The following is a 15,534-nucleotide window of genomic DNA, read 5'->3' on the forward strand; positions in this document are numbered from 1 at the left end:
AGAGGGAGAGAGAGAAAGAGAGGGAGAGGTAGAGAGAGAGAGGGGGATATAGAGAGAGGGGGGCGAGAGTGGGGGAAAGAGAGAGGGTGTGTGTGTGTGTGTGTGTGTGTGTGTGTGTGTGTGTGTGTGTGTGTGTGTGTGTGTGTGTGTGTGTGTGTGTGTGGACAGTGGCAGATCTCAGCGAGGAGGAGCCACACCCTGATGCTCCTGTCGCTTGGTTGCCCCCCCCCCTTCTATTTCCTTCCCCCCTATCCTCCCTCCTCATCCATCCATCCATCCATCCATCCATCCATCCATCCATCCATCCATCCATCCATCCATCCATCCATCCATCCATCCATCCATCCATCCATCCATCCATCCATCCATCCATCCATCCATCCATCTATCTGTCCATCCATCCATCCTCTCATCACAGCAACATCTGGCTCTAAAGCTGGCCAATAAAAGAGCCATCGGGAGGGAGGGACGGACGAACAGAGGATGTGAGTAGGAGAGAGAGAGAGAGTGATCGAGAGAAAGAGATGACAGAAAGAGAGCGTGTGTGAGCAAGAGAGACAGAGAGAGAGAGAGAGAGAGAGAGAGAGAGAGAGAGAGAGAGAGAGAGAGAGAGAGAGAGAGAGAGAGAGAGAGAGAGAGAGACAGAGACAGAGAGACAGAGAGACAGAGAGAGAGAGAGCTCGGGGGCTGTCATAACCGGGGAACTGAGCCCTTTTCCTATGACAGGCTTCACCAAATCATATTTCACATGTGGCTACAAAAGGCCACGGCACATTATGAGTGTTCTATCTGCTGCCCTGCAGGGCTGAGGCCAGGCGGAGGACTGTCACCTAGCTCCCAGTGCTGTCACCTAGCTCCTAATGCTCCACACGATGATGCTAATAGTGTAGCTCCTAATTCTGTCACCTAGCTCCTAATTTTGTCACCTAGCTCCTAAGGGCTTGTGTCCACAGACAACGTTTTTTTCAAGGCGGACCGCTTTGAAAATCAAAAATATGCATGCTCAGAGCGTTTCCAGCGCGTCTCGCAACTCCCGCGGCTCCGCCACTTGCTCGATTTTGATTGGTCGGTCGAAAAAAGTGACCTTGATGAGCGGCACTCCTCTCCAAAAGTTGAACTATTTTCAACTTTATGCGCTGCGAGCGCTCCGCCCAAAAACGCTAGCCGCCGAGAACGCTAAAACGTGAGGCGCTGGGAAAAGGATAGAAATTAATGACAGAAAGGAGCTGGCAACTCATAAAAAGCTGGCTGTTGACACGTCGCCTAACTCTGTCACCTAGCTCCTAATTCTGTCACCTAGCTCCTAATTCTGTCACCTAGCTCCTAATTCTCTACACTATGATGCTAATAGTGTAGCTCCTAATTCTCTACACCAGGGGTTCTCAAACTTTTTCAGCTCAAGACCCAAATGAGAAATTTGGTGTTTCCCTGGGACCAAAACTCACAAAAATACATCATGAATTGCCATAACATAGATGTTTTAACTACTGATAAAGAACACAACAAACCATGAATTTCAAATGTATATGAAATGTATTTATTTAATTATAAAAGTACATCACAGCAATAATCAGAGTGTAATGTTAAGTTGCTCACCACCTCATAACACATGTACATACAATTCTGTAACACTTTTAAATGAACAAACATGTTCTACTTTCCTTTCTATTTCTCACACCTTTTTTTTCTTTATTTAATTTTTTTTTTAATCCTCTCTTTCTCAGATTTTTTTCTGTTTTCTCACCGTCCCAATTTAGTCGTTGTGCCAATTCCCCCCCTCCCCTACCTGGTTGTTGTGCGCATGTTCTCCTACTGGTCGGTACAAGGGAACCCTGAAGTATCCGCACGCTTCCTCCGACACGTGCAACGACAGCCAGTGGCTCTCTTCTCACCTGGCAGCGAGGGCTCTCATTGGTGAAGCGTAACGCGTGGGAGGTCACGCTGCCTTCATCAAGTCCTGCCTCCGCTGAGCAAGCGCCCAGACCTGACCTGTAGGCGTCACTGTCCACAACGCCAGTTTCCCACCCACGGCTTCCCTCCCCCTAACCCAGCCAAACGAGTTAGTATAGCAATCAGCCCAAGCCAAGGCAATGCTGACTCCGGGAGTCGAGACCGCAGCCTCTTGCACTGGTGACGAGCGTAATCTCCTCTACGCCACCTGACCGCCTCTCACCCCTTTTTCAACTCTCCATTTCTTACCACCTCCCTCCGTCCCTCAACCTCAAACCCCAACATTGAGCAACATTCTGATTAATTTGTACTGACTTATTTTAAAATTCTACTGACCTGACATCATAATAGAAGGGGTATAATATTTCATCTATGGCACAAGGAAATCTAATGGTTTTTGAAAGTGCTATTCTGAGGTCATGCTGAGCATTTAGTCTGTTTCTGTATTTGTTTTTCAGGTATGCTAGAGTAGAAAACCCAGATTCACATAAGTATGTGGTGCCAAACTGAATCAACACATATACAGCAATTTCTTTTTTTTATCTTTTAAAAAAAAAACGTATTTTTATTTTTATATTTTTTTTATATTGGCGACCCAATAAAAACGGGTCCGCGATCCATTTTTGGTCGCGACCCTAAGTTTCGGAAACGCTGCTCTACACTATGATGCTAATAATAATAATAATAATAATAATAATAATAATAATAATAATAATAATAATAATAATAATAATAATAATAATAATAATAATAATAATAATAATAATAATAACTTCGTTTTATATAGCGCCTTTCATAAGATCCAAGGTGGCTTTACAATAGGGGGAGAAAACAAACAAAAGTAACAAACATAGTGGGGAGACACTCACATTTTGAAGAGCCAAATTGAAGAGGTGGGTTTTGAGATTTTTTTTTTAAATGAGTCCAGAGTTGGGGCGTTGCGGAGTTCTGCGGGGGAGGGAGTTCCAGAGGGTGGGAGCTGCCACGCTAAATGCTCTGTCCCCAAAGGTCCGCAGTCTGGTTCGGGGAATGGCGAGCTGACCATGTCTGATGATCGCAGGGACCGTAATGGTGTTGGTCCTAATTCTGCACACTATGCTCCTAATTCTCTACACTGTGATACTAATAGTGTGGCTCCTAATTCTCTACACTAGTACACTACTAATAGTGTGGCTCCTAATTCTCTACACTAGTACACTACTAATAGTGTGGCTCCTAATTCTCTACACTAGTACACTACTAATAGTGTAGCTCCTAATTCTCTACACTAGTACACTACTAATAGTGTGGCTCCTAATTCTCTACACTGTGATACTAATAGTGTAGCTCCTAATTCTCTACACTAGTACACTACTAATAGTGTGGCTCCTAATTCTCTACACTAGTACACTACTAATAGTGTGGCTCCTAATTCTCTACACTAGTACACTACTAATAGTGTGGCTCCTAATTCTCTACACTAGTACACTACTAATAGTGTAGCTCCTAATTCTCTACACTAGTACACTACTAATAGTGTGGCTCCTAATTCTCTACACTGTGATACTAATAGTGTAGCTCCTAATTCTCTACACTAGTACACTACTAATAGTGTGGCTCCTAATTCTCTACACTAGTACACTACTAATAGTGTGGCTCCTAATTCTCTACACTAGTACACTACTAATAGTGTGGCTCCTAATTCTCTACACTAGTACACTACTAATAGTGTGGCTCCTAATTCTCTACACTAGTACACTACTAATAGTGTAGCTCCTAATTCTCTACACTAGTACACTACTAATAGTGTAGCTCCTAATTCTCTACACTAGTACACTACTAATAGTGTAGCTCCTAATTCTCTACACTAGTACACTACTAATAGTGTAGCTCCTAATTATCTACACTAGTACACTACTAATAGTGTAGCTCCTAATTCTCTACACTAGTACACTACTAATAGTGTAGCTCCTAATTCTCTACACTGTGATACTAATAGTGTAGCTCCTAATTATCTACACTAGTACACTACTAATAGTGTGGCTCCTAATTCTCTACACTAGTACACTACTAATAGTGTAGCTCCTAATTCTCTACACTAGTACACTACTAATAGTGTGGCTCCTAATTCTCTACACTAGTACACTACTAATAGTGTGGCTCCTAATTATCTACACTAGTACACTACTAATAGTGTGGCTCCTAATTCTCTACACTAGTACACTACTAATAGTGTAGCTCCTAATTCTCTACACTAGTACACTACTAATAGTGTAGCTCCTAATTCTCTACACTAGTACACTACTAATAGTGTGGCTCCTAATTCTCTACACTAGTACACTACTAATAGTGTAGCTCCTAATTCTCTACACTAGTACACTACTAATAGTGTAGCTCCTAATTCTCTACACTAGTACACTACTAATAGTGTAGCTCCTAATTCTCTACACTAGTACACTACTAATAGTGTAGCTCCTAATTCTCTACACTAGTACACTACTAATAGTGTGGCTCCTAATTCTCTACACTAGTACACTACTAATAGTGTGGCTCCTAATTCTCTACACTAGTACACTACTAATAGTGTAGCTCCTAATTCTCTACACTAGTACACTACTAATAGTGTGGCTCCTAATTATCTACACTAGTACACTACTAATAGTGTGGCTCCTAATTCTCTACACTAGTACACTACTAATAGTGTGGCTCCTAATTCTCTACACTAGTACACTACTAATAGTGTAGCTCCTAATTCTCTACACTAGTACACTACTAATAGTGTGGCTCCTAATTCTCTACACTAGTACACTACTAATAGTGTGGCTCCTAATTCTCTACACTAGTACACTACTAATAGTGTAGCTCCTAATTCTCTACACTAGTACACTACTAATAGTGTAGCTCCTAATTCTCTACACTAGTACACTACTAATAGTGTAGCTCCTAATTCTCTACACTAGTACACTACTAATAGTGTAGCTCCTAATTCTCTACACTAGTCTACTACTAATAGTGTAGCTCCTAATTCTTTACACTAGTACACTACTAATAGTGTAGCTCCTAATTCTCTACACTAGTACACTACTAATATAATAATAATAATGCAGGACCTGCTCAGAGGTCTTTAATTGGCATTGGCTATTATCCACAACACACACACACCGGAACACACACGCATGCATTGTCTGTAGGATCGCTGATGCGATTCATCTCTGCGATTAACCCATCCCGTAATAGTGTAGCTCCTAATTCTCTACACTAGTACACAGGCCCGGACTGGCCATCGGGAGCACCGGGAGTTTTCCCGGTGGCCTGGCCTGCACAGATTAAAAAAAATTATATAAAAAAAAAAGAAAAAAAAAATAATATTTTTTTTATTATTATTATTTTTATGTTTTTTTTTGCCAGGCCATTGTTTCTAGTTGTGGCGGCGGCGCGGCGCGATAGTTAGATAACCTAGGTGGGTGGGGAACAACCAGGATTTCACTGTCTGCGACAGAGTTGGAGAACTGTCTGACTCTCTCCCTCGGATCACACACACACAATGGAGCCGTGCTGCCGCTTGTGATTGGTGGAGGCGGGACCAGGCGATACAACTGATTGACAGCGGAGGCGGCCAATGGAATGGCAGACGGCACTCAGATGCAGAATAACAGCCAGGCAGTGAGCCAGGTAGTGACTAGTGAGGGACTCGAGTCGGGAGAGATACAGTAGAGCGAAAGTCAATTAACGTTGATGTCAAGATGGACAGTGGAAGAAAGAGAGAGGGTGGAGGAGAGAGGGATAAAACAAAGAAAAAGAAAGGCCCTTACAGGAGAGAGTGGTTAACTGTATTATAATAGTAAATAGAAAAATATGTTGTGCTCTTGCTTTTTTCTTTTTGAAGGTGGAGAGAGTAGCATTGCTAGTGCCACAACAGTTTTATTTGAGGTCCATAACAGTACATTGTACTAAGCAATTGTTGGCTCATTAGTTTGTGATTCACATGCACTAAAATTCACCAGAATGCAGGAAATTAAGTCTTTGTAACAACAAATTTCCTGGTGGGGGACCCCCAGACCCCCCGCTTAAAAAGTGGCCTGATTGGGGCTATATTTCGCGCTATATCTCCCGGTATGAATTATTTCCCCAGTCCGGCCCATAATGTAGCTCCTAATTCTCTACACTATTAGGAGGCCTCGCAATTTTTTTTTTTTTTGCGAGGCCCCCCTTCCCGCGAGGCCCTTTTTCATCACAGACATAAAATCTAGTTTTGCTTATATGCTTATATATTTCACATTAGACACGTTTGTAGAATGTGTCTGACTTGTTCCTGCCTCTGCGGCTCTGCAGACTGCAGTGTTCCGGTTTCTGCGGCTTTGCTGCTCTACAGATTTTAGGATAGTGTTTCCGGGCTCTTCTCGGACACACGAGGTACAGGGATGATCTAATTCAGCGCTATTCAGAGGAGCGAGGCGAGTGGATGTCTTTTCAAAAGCAGCATGGATCAGAAGAAATTACACCGTGGGCCAAGAAAGTCTCCTTCCAACTTTACCATTGATACTGCGTTATGGTGAGTTCATGCAACCTATTATATTCCCGCCGTGGATCTCTCTCTCTCTCTCTCTCTCTCTCTCTGGAGCCAAACTGGTCGACTAGCTGTAGCCTGTTGTAGTATGAAGTTAGTAGCTAACGGTGTGTGGCCTGGTGTCAGCGCCTGTATTGCTTTTCTCATGTTGTAGTTTCAGTGGTAGTGCGTTAGCTAATGGTTAGCGATAGCCGGGTTGAGCTAACTGGCTAACTGATAGCATCAAAGTAACGTGCGCAGCCGGTAGCCAACGTCGTAGCTAGCTGCCGGCTAGCTGCCGGCTGCGCACGTTACTTTGATGCTATCAGTTAGCCTAGGCTAGAGTTAGCTGTTAGCTTGTGCTACGAGTCGACCATTGACATTAGCCGTGAGAATAGCAGGGGGTTCTGGCTTATTTTTGTCCCGCCAGCGAGAGGCCTTTCGTCAACGTGGAGACCTGTGTTGCGGCCTTTCGCCCTGCGTTCCTTGGTGCAGGTAAGATTAATGAAAATGTCATGACATTACCCACACTCTTCCTTCCTTCCCCTCCCGAATGTTTTGTTAATAACGATGTTTTTTTCCAGGCAAAACATATGCTACTTCACAACATTTGGAGATACGACATGTGCTGTGTGTGAATGTCTTGGTCGTTTGTGTAGCTTGGGTAGCGTTGGGCCGTTGGCCAAAGCTGTGTGTGGCCTGGTGTCACAGTACCTGGCTAGCCTATTTAGCTGATGTCGGCCATTGGCTCCTTGCTGCTTTGGTTTCTCTGGTATAGACCCTCTTCTCTTTGGATTTAAGTGTTGATCTTTGTCCTTTTGGATCTCTCATACATGCTCTCTCTCTAACACACACACACATGCTCTCTCTCTCTCTCTCTCTCTCTCTCTCTCTCTCATACATGCTCTCTCTCTAACACACATGCTCTCTCTCTCTCTCTCTCTCTCTCATCTATGGCACAAGGAAATCTAATGGTTTTTGAAAGTGCTATTCTGAGGTCATGCTGAGCATTTAGTCTGTTTCTGTATTTGTTTTTCAGGTATGCTAGAGTAGAAAACCCAGATTCACATAAGTATGTGGTGCCAAACTGAATCAACACATATACAGCAATTTTTTTTTTAATCTTTTAAAAAAAAAAACGTATTTTAATTTTTATATTTTTTTTATATTGGCGACCCAATATAAACGGGTCCGCGATCCATTTTTGGTCGCGACCCTAAGTTTCGGAAACGCTGCTCTACACTATGATGCTAATAATAATAATAATAATAATAATAATAATAATAATAATAATAATAATAATAATAATAATAATAATAATAATAATAACTTCGTTTTATATAGCGCCTTTCATAAGATCCAAGGTGGCTTTACAATAGGGGGAGAAAACAAACAAAAGTAACAAACATAGTGGGGAGACACTCACATTTTGAAGAGCCAAATTGAAGAGGTGGGTTTTGAGGATTTTTTTTTTTAAATGAGTCCAGAGTTGGGGCGTTGCGGAGTTCTGCGGGGGAGGGAGTTCCAGAGGGTGGGAGCTGCCACGCTAAATGCTCTGTCCCCAAAGGTCCGCAGTCTGGTTCGGGGAATGGCGAGCTGACCATGTCTGATGATCGCAGGGACCGTAATGGTGTTGGTCCTAATTCTGCACACTATGCTCCTAATTCTCTACACTAGTACACTACTAATAGTGTGGCTCCTAATTCTCTACACTAGTACACTACTAATAGTGTGGCTCCTAATTCTCTACACTAGTACACTACTAATAGTGTGGCTCCTAATTCTCTACACTAGTACACTACTAATAGTGTGGCTCCTAATTCTCTACACTAGTACACTACTAATAGTGTAGCTCCTAATTCTCTACACTAGTACACTACTAATAGTGTGGCTCCTAATTCTCTACACTAGTACACTACTAATAGTGTGGCTCCTAATTCTCTACACTAGTACACTACTAATAGTGTAGCTCCTAATTCTCTACACTAGTACACTACTAATAGTGTAGCTCCTAATTCTCTACACTAGTACACTACTAATAGTGTAGCTCCTAATTCTCTACACTAGTACACTACTAATAGTGTAGCTCCTAATTCTCTACACTAGTACACTACTAATAGTGTAGCTCCTAATTCTCTACACTAGTACACTACTAATAGTGTGGCTCCTAATTCTCTACACTGTGATACTAATAGTGTGGCTCCTAATTCTCTACACTAGTACACTACTAATAGTGTGGCTCCTAATTATCTACACTGTGATACTAATAGTGTGGCTCCTAATTCTCTACACTAGTACACTACTAATAGTGTGGCTCCTAATTCTCTACACTAGTACACTACTAATAGTGTGGCTCCTAATTCTCTACACTAGTACACTACTAATTAGGGATGCTCGATATTGGCTTTTTTACCGATACCGATATTCCGATATTGTCCAACTCCAATTTCCGATACCGATACCGATACCGATACCGATATCAACCGATACCGATATATGCAGGGTTTCCCCCCCAAAAAAACGGAATAATTTCAGGTAACTAATAATTTCACTGGATGCATTCAAAAGGCTTTCTAAATGTAAGCATTATCTGTGCAAAATATGATCATTAAAAAAGTAAAAATGAACATTTTAAACCAACATGCATACTTTTGACAATAAATAAAATAAGAATTGGTTCTTACTTGCTTGCCTGGGTAAATAAAGGTTAAATAAATGTTAAAAAAAAAAAAAAAAAAAAAAAAATTGTTATTGTTTTTTTTTTTTTTTTTTACCGATACCGATATTTTCCGATATCACATTTTACTGCCGATATCGGCCGATAATATCGGTCGGCCGATAATATCGGACATCCCTACTACTAATAGTGTGGCTCCTAATTCTCTACACTAGTACACTACTAATAGTGTGGCTCCTAATTCTCTACACTAGTACACTACTAATAGTGTGGCTCCTAATTCTCTACACTAGTACACTACTAATAGTGTAGCTCCTAATTCTCTACACTAGTACACTACTAATAGTGTGGCTCCTAATTCTCTACACTAGTACACTACTAATAGTGTGGCTCCTAATTCTCTACACTAGTACACTACTAATAGTGTGGCTCCTAATTCTCTACACTAGTACACTACTAATAGTGTGGCTCCTAATTCTCTACACTAGTACACTACTAATAGTGTGGCTCCTAATTATCTACACTAGTACACTACTAATAGTGTAGCTCCTAATTCTCTACACTAGTACACTACTAATAGTGTGGCTCCTAATTCTCTACACTAGTACACTACTAATAGTGTGGCTCCTAATTCTCTACACTAGTACACTACTAATAGTGTGGCTCCTAATTATCTACACTGTGATACTAATAGTGTGGCTCCTAATTATCTACACTAGTACACTACTAATAGTGTGGCTCCTAATTCTCTACACTAGTACACTACTAATAGTGTGGCTCCTAATTATCTACACTGTGATACTAATAGTGTGGCTCCTAATTCTCTACACTAGTACACTACTAATAGTGTGGCTCCTAATTATCTACACTAGTACACTACTAATAGTGTGGCTCCTAATTCTCTACACTAGTACACTACTAATAGTGTGGCTCCTAATTCTCTACACTAGTACACTACTAATAGTGTAGCTCCTAATTCTCTACACTAGTACACTACTAATAGTGTAGCTCCTAATTCTCTACACTAGTACACTACTAATAGTGTAGCTCCTAATTCTCTACACTAGTCTACTACTAATAGTGTAGCTCCTAATTATCTACACTAGTACACTACTAATAGTGTGGCTCCTAATTATCTACACTAGTACACTACTAATAGTGTGGCTCCTAATTCTCTACACTAGTACACTACTAATAGTGTGGCTCCTAATTCTCTACACTAGTACACTACTAATAGTGTAGCTCCTAATTCTCTACACTAGTACACTACTAATAGTGTAGCTCCTAATTCTCTACACTAGTACACTACTAATAGTGTGGCTCCTAATTCTCTACACTAGTACACTACTAATAGTGTAGCTCCTAATTCTCTACACTAGTACACTACTAATAGTGTAGCTCCTAATTCTCTACACTAGTACACTACTAATAGTGTAGCTCCTAATTCTCTACACTAGTACACTACTAATATAATAATAATAATGCAGGACCTGCTCAGAGGTCTTTAATTGGCATTGGCTATTATCCACAACACACACACACCGGAACACACACGCATGCATTGTCTGTAGGATCGCTGATGCGATTCATCTCTGCGATTAACCCATCCCGTAATAGTGTAGCTCCTAATTCTCTACACTAGTACACAGGCCCGGACTGGCCATCGGGAGCACCGGGAGTTTTCCCGGTGGCCTGGCCTGCACAGATTAAAAAAAATTATATAAAAAAAAAAGAAAAAAAAAAGAATCTTTTTTTTATTATTATTATTTTTATGTTTTTTTTTGCCAGGCCATTGTTTCTAGTTGTGGCGGCGGCGCGGCGCGATAGTTAGATAACCTAGGTGGGTGGGGAACAACCAGGATTTCACTGTCTGCGACAGAGTTGGAGAACTATCTGACTCTCTCCCTCGGATCACACACACACAATGGAGCCGTGCTGCCGCTTGTGATTGGTGGAGGCGGGACCAGGCGATACAACTGATTGACAGCGGAGGCGGCCAATGGAATGGCAGACGGCACTCAGATGCAGAATAACAGCCAGGCAGTGAGCCAGGTAGTGACTAGTGAGGGACTCGAGTCGGGAGAGATACAGTAGAGCGAAAGTCAATTAACGTTGATGTCAAGATGGACAGTGGAAGAAAGAGAGAGGGTGGAGGAGAGAGGGATAAAACAAAGAAAAAGAAAGGCCCTTACAGGAGAGAGTGGTTAACTGTATTATAATAGTAAATAGAAAAATATGTTGTGCTCTTGCTTTTTTCTTTTTGAAGGTGGAGAGAGTAGCATTGCTAGTGCCACAACAGTTTTATTTGAGGTCCATAACAGTACATTGTACTAAGCAATTGTTGGCTCATTAGTTTGTGATTCACATGCACTAAAATTCACCAGAATGCAGGAAATTAAGTCTTTGTAACAACAAATTTCCTGGTGGGGGACCCCCAGACCCCCCGCTTAAAAAGTGGCCTGATTGGGGCTATATTTCGCGCTATATCTCCCGGTATGAATTATTTCCCCAGTCCGGCCCATAATGTAGCTCCTAATTCTCTACACTATTAGGAGGCCTCGCAATTTTTTATTTTTATTATTATTATTTTTTTTGCGAGGCCCCCCTTCCCGCGAGGCCCTTTTTCATCACAGACATAAAATCTAGTTTTGCTTATATGCTTATATATTTCACATTAGACACGTTTGTAGAATGTGTCTGACTTGTTCCTGCCTCTGCGGCTCTGCAGACTGCAGTGTTCCGGTTTCTGCGGCTTTGCTGCTCTACAGATTTTAGGATAGTGTTTCCGGGCTCTTCTCGGACACACGAGGTACAGGGATGATCTAATTCAGCGCTATTCAGAGGAGCGAGGCGAGTGGATGTCTTTTCAAAAGCAGCATGGATCAGAAGAAATTACACCGTGGGCCAAGAAAGTCTCCTTCCAACTTTACCATTGATACTGCGTTATGGTGAGTTCATGCAACCTATTATATTCCCGCCTTGGATCTCTCTCTCTCTCTCTCTCTCTCTCTGGAGCCAAACTGGTCGACTAGCTGTAGCCTGTTGTAGTATGAAGTTAGTAGCTAACGGTGTGTGGCCTGGTGTCAGTGCCTGTATTGCTTTTCTCATGTTGTAGTTTCAGTGGTAGTGCGTTAGCTAATGGTTAGCGATAGCCGGGTTGAGCTAACTGGCTAACTGATAGCATCAAAGTAACGTGCGCAGCCTGTAGCCAACGTCGTAGCTAGCTGCCGGCTAGCTGCCGGCTGCGCACGTTACTTTGATGCTATCAGTTAGCCTAGGCTAGAGTTAGCTGTTAGCTTGTGCTACGAGTCGACCATTGACATTAGCCGTGAGAATAGCAGGGGGTTCTGGCTTATTTTTGTCCCGCCAGCGAGAGGCCTTTCGTCAACGTGGAGACCTGTGTTGCGGCCTTTCGCCCTGCGTTCCTTGGTGCAGGTAAGATTAATGAAAATGTCATGACATTACCCACACTCTTCCTTCCTTCCCCTCCCGAATGTTTTGTTAATAACGATGTTTTTTTCCAGGCAAAACATATGCTACTTCACAACATTTGGAGATACGACATGTGCTGTGTGTGAATGTCTTGGTCGTTTGTGTAGCTTGGGTAGCGTTGGGCCGTTGGCCAAAGCTGTGTGTGGCCTGGTGTCACAGTACCTGGCTAGCCTATTTAGCTGATGTCGGCCATTGGCTCCTTGCTGCTTTGGTTTCTCTGGTATAGACCCTCTTCTCTTTGGATTTAAGTGTTGATCTTTGTCCTTTTGGATCTCTCATACATGCTCTCTCTCTAACACACACACACATGCTCTCTCTCTCTCTCTCTCTCTCTCTCTCATACATGCTCTCTCTCTAACACACATGCTCTCTCTCTCTCTCTCTCTCTCATCTATGGCACAAGGAAATCTAATGGTTTTTGAAAGTGCTATTCTGAGGTCATGCTGAGCATTTAGTCTGTTTCTGTATTTGTTTTTCAGGTATGCTAGAGTAGAAAACCCAGATTCACATAAGTATGTGGTGCCAAACTGAATCAACACATATACAGCAATTTTTTTTTTTATCTTTTTTAAAAAAAACGTATTTTTATTTTTATATTTTTTTTATATTGGCGACCCAATATAAACGGGTCCGCGATCCATTTTTGGTCGCGACCCTAAGTTTCGGAAACGCTGCTCTACACTATGATGCTAATAATAATAATAATAATAATAATAATAATAATAATAATAATAATAATAATAATAATAATAATAATAATAATAATAATAATAACTTCGTTTTATATAGCGCCTTTCATAAGATCCAAGGTGGCTTTACAATAGGGGGAGAAAACAAACAAAAGTAACAAACATAGTGGGGAGACACTCACATTTTGAAGAGCCAAATTGAAGAGGTGGGTTTTGAGGATTTTTTTTTTTTAAATGAGTCCAGAGTTGGGGCGTTGCGGAGTTCTGCGGGGGAGGGAGTTCCAGAGGGTGGGAGCTGCCACGCTAAATGCTCTGTCCCCAAAGGTCCGCAGTCTGGTTCGGGGAATGGCGAGCTGACCATGTCTGATGATCGCAGGGACCGTAATGGTGTTGGTCCTAATTCTGCACACTATGCTCCTAATTCTCTACACTGTGATACTAATAGTGTGGCTCCTAATTCTCTACACTAGTACACTACTAATAGTGTGGCTCCTAATTCTCTACACTAGTACACTACTAATAGTGTGGCTCCTAATTCTCTACACTAGTACACTACTAATAGTGTGGCTCCTAATTCTCTACACTAGTATACTACTAATAGTGTAGCTCCTAATTCTCTACACTAGTACACTACTAATAGTGTGGCTCCTAATTATCTACACTAGTACACTACTAATAGTGTAGCTCCTAATTCTCTACACTAGTACACTACTAATAGTGTGGCTCCTAATTCTCTACACTAGTACACTACTAATAGTGTGGCTCCTAATTCTCTACACTAGTACACTACTAATAGTGTGGCTCCTAATTCTCTACACTAGTACACTACTAATAGTGTAGCTCCTAATTCTCTACACTAGTACACTACTAATAGTGTAGCTCCTAATTCTCTACACTAGTACACTACTAATATAATAATAATAATGCAGGACCTGCTCAGAGGTCTTTAATTGGCATTGGCTATTATCCACAACACACACACACCGGAACACACACGCATGCATTGTCTGTAGGATCGCTGATGCGATTCATCTCTGCGATTAACCCATCCCGTAATAGTGTAGCTCCTAATTCTCTACACTAGTACACAGGCCCGGACTGGCCATCGGGAGCACCGGGAGTTTTCCCGGTGGCCTGGCCTGCACAGATTAAAAAAAATTATATAAAAAAAAAAGAAAAAAAAAATAATATTTTTTTTATTGTTATTATTTGTATGTTTTTTTTTGCCAGGCCATTGTTTCTAGTTGTGGCGGCGGCGCGGCGCGATAGTTAGATAACCTAGGTGGGTGGGGAACAACCAGGATTTCACTGTCTGCAACAGAGTTGGAGAACTATCTGACTCTCTCCCTCGGATCACACACACACAATGGAGCCGTGCTGCCGCTTGTGATTGGTGGAGGCGGGACCAGGCGATACAACTGATTGACAGCGGAGGCGGCCAATGGAATGGCAGACGGCACTCAGATGCAGAATAACAGCCAGGCAGTGAGCCAGGTAGTGACTAGTGAGGGACTCGAGTCGGGAGAGATACAGTAGAGCGAAAGTCAATTAACGTTGATGTCAAGATGGACAGTGGAAGAAAGAGAGAGGGTGGAGGAGAGAGGGATAAAACAAAGAAAAAGAAAGGCCCTTACAGGAGAGAGTGGTTAACTGTATTATAATAGTAAATAGAAAAATATGTTGTGCTCTTGCTTTTTTCTTTTTGAAGGTGGAGAGAGTAGCATTGCTAGTGCCACAACAGTTTTATTTGAGGTCCATAACAGTACATTGTACTAAGCAATTGTTGGCTCATTAGTTTGTGATTCACATGCACTAAAATTCACCAGAATGCAGGAAATTAAGTCTTTGTAACAACAAATTTCCTGGTGGGGGACCCCCAGACCCCCCGCTTAAAAAGTGGCCTGATTGGGGCTATATTTCGCGCTATATCTCCCGGTATGAATTATTTCCCCAGTCCGGCCCATAATGTAGCTCCTAATTCTCTACACTAGTACACTACTAATAGTGTAGCTCCTAATTCTCTACACTAGTACACTACTAATAGTGTGGCTCCTAATTCTCTACACTAGTACACTACTAATAGTGTAGCTCCTAATTCTCTACACTAGTATACTACTAATAGTGTAGCTCCTAATTCTCTACACTAGTACACTACAAATAGTGTAGCTCCTAATTCTCTACACTAGTACACTATTATTAAA

Source organism: Notolepis coatsorum (assembly GCF_963971535.1).
Source record: "Notolepis coatsorum genome assembly, chromosome: 4".
Taxonomy (NCBI): Eukaryota; Metazoa; Chordata; class Actinopteri; order Aulopiformes; family Paralepididae; genus Notolepis; species Notolepis coatsorum.